Raw genomic sequence first — 6000 nt, forward strand, 5'->3', positions numbered from 1 at the left:
TGGGTGAACATTTCAAAAATCGTCCCCAACAAGAACCAAAACAACAACAACAATGCGGAGCTCTTGTGGACCTCCCACACCTTCCAGGTAAAAATTCCAGGAAGAGAAAAGTTAAAAAAAAAAAAACATTCTCCACAAATGTCAGAAGTTAATTCAATAATATGGAGGAGCTTGAGGCAAGAGTAGGGGATGATGTGAAGGAGTGAATTGACGTGGAGGGTTCTGTGTGGATAGACATTGACGATGGAAGAATAGTTGTAGGTACGTGTATCGGGGTCCTGGTATGACGGAAGAAAGGTTCATTGAGAATTCCGAAAGGCATGTGGTCAGGGAAGAGGATGGATTGATTGCGGGTGATTTTAATTTGCCAGGAATAGATTGGGTTTGAGGAACAGGGAATGGGCAGGTGAGGAATTTCTCGATGTAGTCCAGGATTGCTTTGTAATCAAGTTTGTGGATAATCCCATGAGGTGGAGTAGAAGACCTCTCATAAGGTAATAACTGGAATGTGGTGGAGAAGGTTGAGATGGAAGAGCATTGATGGACAGGTGACCGTAACACGGCGTGTATCAGTGGATTTGAGATTGTGGAACAACGTTCACAATGTAACCGTGAATAGAGATTAAAAAAATAATTAAATACACACTCCCACAGTGAGTAGTTCTGTTTATCACAGACTGAAACCTGACCTGAAATGGATATTTAATTTTGACATCTTTTCGAGCTATATTTGAGGTCTAATGAATTGTGCGATGGGCACAAAAAGGGTGAAAATGTGACAGCGCCCCAAACCCCACCTCCCCCCTTGTTGATCATCACCCAACAAGATAAATTTTATTATTTTCCACCCTCTCCACTTCCCACCCCCATTTCATCCTTGCCGTGCTGAACAAAATATGGTTTTCATTGCAGTGTTGCACAAGTGGGTTACCTTGATATCCCGATGCACAATGTTCTCGCTGTGGACATAAGCAAAAGCAGAAACCATCTGGAAGGAAGAGATAAAATATTAAATCATGGACACAGATTGTGATTGTTAACATCGTTCAATTTCGAGTTTCAAAACACATCAAGATCACACTGAAGCTGAAAGCTCTTTCGTCTCACCTGCTTCATGACGTGCCACCCATCAACTAAAGAAAATGTCTTCCGGAAAACAAGTTGGTGAGAGAGTGAACCTGCACACATGGAACGTAGACATACAAGGGCACAGGCAATGAGATCATTCATTTTTGAGAAAACACGAGAAGAGGAACGATAAAGTAGAGGAACGATAAACAAAACAATGAAAAATCACTCGTGGAGCGACACTTGGTAAAACAGAACAAAGTAGAACGAACCAAAATCGAATCGGCTTGTTCGTGTCACCTGATCAACTCATCCACCTCGGTTTGTCATCACTCGTCCACAAATTTTTGAGATATCATGATATGTAAAGATTTTGACCCTCGACCCCGGGCCCCCTGGTGACCCGTACCAGTGCTCTTTCCTCTGAGCTATCTGGGAGACCGACTGGCTGTGAGCATTCAATTCTCCCACATCCAGAAATGCCACTCTCTTTCCGCCTCTGATTCCGGGACACTCACTGCCAACCATAGGAGCAGCGGCGACCTGTCCACGAGATTATGGTGGATTCTATACGTCGTTTGACGACAACATTTAGCATCAGCACAAAAACGAATGACAATCCGTCATATAATGGACGTATAGCATGCTTTATTGATCGGAATAAAAATTCTGATATTGTCAGTACAAAATTAATTATTTAATAAAAATCATTCGTTGGTCTGGCAGCGAAGAGGAAATCCTTTGAACTATGAACGAGATTCCATGGACAAAGATGACTTTTTGCGACAGATGCTGACTTCGCAACATGGAAATTGAGTGGGGAGAAGCAAGTTTCAATGGAATCCTGGGAGAACTGCAGGATAAAGAGATTTTAGCAAACTGTCCGCACGTCCAACAAGAAGTACAAACATACTGAAATGGCTTTGAGCTCGGAATTCGCAGAAACTGAGAATTCGAAACGTCTTTTGTAAAAACGGTCAAACACTCTTTGTGGACGGACGACCGATGATTGAATGCGTTGAGGACATCACTCTCCAGTGACGTCAACATGAAGCTTCAAGACGATCTTGTGGCATCGAGTTATGGAGGCGACGTTTGATGAAACGAAGATTGGAGAAACTCCGCTGTCATGCTTCCTGGGAAACCGGTCGTGCTCACTTGTAGCAACACATGTTGTGTGCGTGATAGGCCGATGGGTCCACGTCATAGCCTCTCGTTCGATCGGTCGGGTCACGAGACCAGTCATTCCTAAGCCCGAAGTGGCAGTGGCCCACCAGCCGACCAGCCCACCTAGTTCCGACCAGGCAACAGGTGGACCAAGTGTGCCCATGGAAAAGAGGAACAAACGAGTGGAGGTGAGTGTGGAAGGTGTGGACTTTAAGTTTAACTCGAAGGAACTTGTATGTAGTGGAGGAGCAGGAGGTGGTCGGAGAGGTGAGAGACCAGGGGGAGCTCGACTGCGAATCAGCAACAATGCAACCATCAGCATGTTCCATGCTGATGGAACCATGATGAGAATCAGCAACCAGACATGTTGCTCCATGATGTGTGCACAATATCCCATCATCTGTCTTTCCTCTCCCTGTTCATTCATTCCCTTGTTTGTGTCCAACGATGACCCCACTCTGAAATTTGAAGAGGATTTGCTTCTTTGGTCATTGAATTCAACCGCCAATTATTTTTTTTCGGTCAAATTTGCTTTCGGGATTTTGCAAGGTGTCATGCTCTGCATCGTGACGTCTTTCTTCTTTGTTTATCTGTCTGTGAGCAGGATATTTCAAAGAGTTGTGCACGGATTTGGACGAAACTTGGTTGTTGAGTTGCTTTAGTGACAAGAACAAGCCGATGCGATTTTGGTTCATGTTCGAATACAGATCCGGCCGATCAGTGGTGTCCAAACCAGAAACTGTTCAGTCCAGTGGAAGTTAGGTGCTCGACCGATATCTATGATGAAATCTTCCGCAGGAATGACGTGGGACCTGTAAGTCTAAAGAAAAAGCATCTTTCAGATCGACGGAAACAAAGGAGACGAATTCAGATGCAGGAGAATCTCCCTGTCCCTTCTTTATTCCACGTGTCCCTGTTACCGTGTCATATCAAGCTCTCCCAGGAGCTGTTCCAGAAAGTGAAAGGAAGACATGAAGTCCACCACAACCTTGTACCTCCACTGCAGTGTTGATGTTCTTTGCTTGGTAAACCAATCCAAGGCCTCCTTCTCCAATTATGGAGATGACCTCCCAGTTCCTGATCTGATAAAGGCACAAACAGAGATTCACAACAATGCTTATGGGATATGAGAGAAATAATGCAGCGATGATTGAATGATTGTTTCATATAAACTCAATAATCATCACAGTGTCAATCAAGAATAACTACAGTGCAATAGAATAAAGAATATGGGCATATGTATATATATATATATATATATATATATATATATATATATATATATATATATATATATATATATATATATATATATATATATATATATATATATATATATATATATATATTTGTAAAGAATGTCGAGGGTCGTGTGAGAGCGAAGACACAACGTATAAGGGGAGCAGGAGACAAGAGGAGTGGGAGAGGGAAGGACAAAACAGTGGGGAACAGAGACATGAGGAGATGTGTGGAAGGGAGAGGGATGGGGCGGGGAACACGGGGTAAACAAGGTGGACATTACAGGGACTTTCAGGAAGGAAAGCAGGGAATTTGACAGAGTTGGGTTTGGGGTGGATTAGCGTGGGTAGAAAAGATCGTGGTTTTGGGTGGGGGAAGACAAAATATGGTGGTGAACAGCTGTTTTGAAGACCTGGAGGGAAGAGTGGGATCGAAGAGAGTGTGGGAGTTTATTCCAAAGGCAGGAAAAAAGAGGAATGAAAGAGTGAAGGTGAGCAGAGATTCGTGATTTTGGTGGTTTCACCAGAAGGGGGTTGCTGGCAGACCTTGAGCGCCCTGTGGAAATATGGGGGGGGGGGACATATAACATACAGTGCAGGGGGGTGAGACCGGAGAGGATACGGTAGAAGACAGAAAGACCACGGACTTGCGTGCGGTGAGAGAGTGAGAGGCCCAAAGACTCAGCCTCATCGTGAGAGACACCAATGATCCGAAATGCCTTGGTTTCCACAGCTTGAAGCTGAGAAAGGTGAGAAGCAGGAGCACCAACCCAGAGGGGAGAGCAGAACTCCATCAGGCTGCCGGCGAAAGCTTTGTAAGTTGTCAGGATCTCAGGTGGGCCGAGGAAGGACTTTGCACGATGGAGGATTCCCAGTAGGCGATTGGCTTTGGAGGCCAATTTGGAAATGTGGCTTTCCCAGGAAAGATCATGGCAGATAGTGAGACCCAGAAGCTTGAAAGAAAGGACTTCTTCAAGAGGATTGTTGAGAAAGTGCATGGGGGGGGGGTGGGGTTCTAAACGGTCCTTTCAGAGAGACATAGTGAGAGTGTGAGATTTGTCCGGATTGAAAGACATGTTCCACGTGTTGGACCAGTTTGTGATTTTATCCAGATCTGCAGAGAGCGAAGAATGTGCTGCTTGCCGGTCTGAGGGATGACAGACGGTATGACAGAGGGTGGAGTCATCAGCAAAGAGATAAAGAGGATTTTCCAGAGAGATCATTGATGAAAACCAGAAAAAGAACAGAACCCAGCACACTGCCTTGAGGAACTCCAGCCTGGACAGGAGGAGGGGATGAAAGAACTCCATTTAGGGCCACACGTTGATTGCGAAAGGAGATTTAGTCTGTGAGTCATGAGTGGAGATGGCCTTGGATACCAGAGGAAGAGAGTTTGGTGAGCAGGGCAGGGTGCCAGATCGTGTCAAATGCACGTGATATGTCTCGGGATATGGCTCTGGTTTCATGTCTGGCATTGAGGACCTCCATCCATTGTTGGGAGAAGCAGAAGCAGCATATCCAGGGAAGTGACCTGGTCTGAAACCAAATTGATGATCGGAAATCAAGCCATTGGAGAAGAGGAAGGATTTAATGTCTGAAGCGATGATGGATTCCATGACCTTGCTGATGATTGGGAGAAGGCTGATTGGTCTGTAGTTGCAGGGAACTGTTTTTGCACCTTTCTTATGCAGAATGGTCATGTTTCTTGATTTCCAAGCAAATGGAAGATGACCTTGAGCAAATGAGAGGGTGAATACAACGGAGAGAGGGTGAGCAAGAGCAGGAGAGCAGTTTTTTAGGACACGTGGACTGATGCCATCTGGACCGGTTGCAGAATCTGAGTCGAGGTTTGACAGCAAATCTCCACCTTGTCAGGAGAAAAGGACACAGAGTCCAGGGACAGCTGGGTGCGACGAGGTAAGGTGGGTTCAGAAAGCGATGTGTTTGGGACACAAGATTTAGAAGCAAACACAGAGTCCAGGCATTCATCCTTTTCATGTGATGTGTCAGCTGTGCAGTCATTTGAGGTAAGGGAGAGGATGGAGGGGGAACATACACCAGAAACAGACTTAAAGAGATGCCCCAGGATTGGAAGAGCTTTGAGAGTTCAGACTTGAGATTAGAAAGATGTTGTTTTCTGGCTCTCCTGAGGGTAGACACACACTTGTTCCGAGCTTTGTGGAAGGAACTGAGATTACCTTCAGTTGGATTTGCCTTCCATGAGGTGAAGGAAAGTTGTTTCAGGACAACTGCCTCGCCACAAGCTTCAGTGAACCAAGGGCGGGAGGAAGGGGAGGACAACCGAAGACGAGAGGGGATAAGTCTGGGCATGAGGGAGAGCAAGTTTCTCTGAAATAATTAAATAAGATAATAAATTTGTGTTTGAATTTGTGATTTGAGAAATCGTGGCATCGATTTAAGTCAACTCATTCAAACTTTAACACCTCACTGTAGGTAATCCAATATCTTGCTTACCACTTACTTCATGCTCCCCAGATTCCTCGTCCTTCTTCATGTTGATGGAATC

At 45.0% G+C, this 6000-nt stretch overlaps 1 protein-coding gene across 8 annotated transcripts in view; it reads right to left on the minus strand.

Annotated features, from left to right (window-relative positions):
- The window catches only part of LOC147008144 (uncharacterized), a 36319-nt gene that overhangs the window by 7950 nt on the left and 22369 nt on the right, over positions 1–6000 (minus strand). For 3 of the 8 annotated variants that reach the window (XM_085865475.1, XM_085865468.1, XM_085865471.1), the window contains exons 12-16: positions 5949–6000; positions 3156–3317; positions 2969–3055; positions 1108–1178; positions 932–988 (exon numbers count right to left, since the gene is read on the minus strand). The exon at positions 5949–6000 is cut by the window's right edge and continues 126 nt beyond it. The gene's annotated coding sequence lies outside the window, so the exon portion shown is untranslated. The remainder of the gene's footprint in view (positions 1–931; positions 989–1107; positions 1179–2968; positions 3056–3155; positions 3318–5948) is intronic. The other 5 variants (XM_085865470.1, XM_085865472.1, XM_085865469.1 and 2 more) reach the window with 5 other exon arrangements.

This window comes from Eptatretus burgeri, chromosome 21 (assembly GCF_056783735.1).
Source record: "Eptatretus burgeri isolate ZD-2024b chromosome 21, Ebu_testis_v1, whole genome shotgun sequence".
Classification (NCBI taxonomy): Eukaryota; Metazoa; Chordata; class Myxini; order Myxiniformes; family Myxinidae; genus Eptatretus; species Eptatretus burgeri.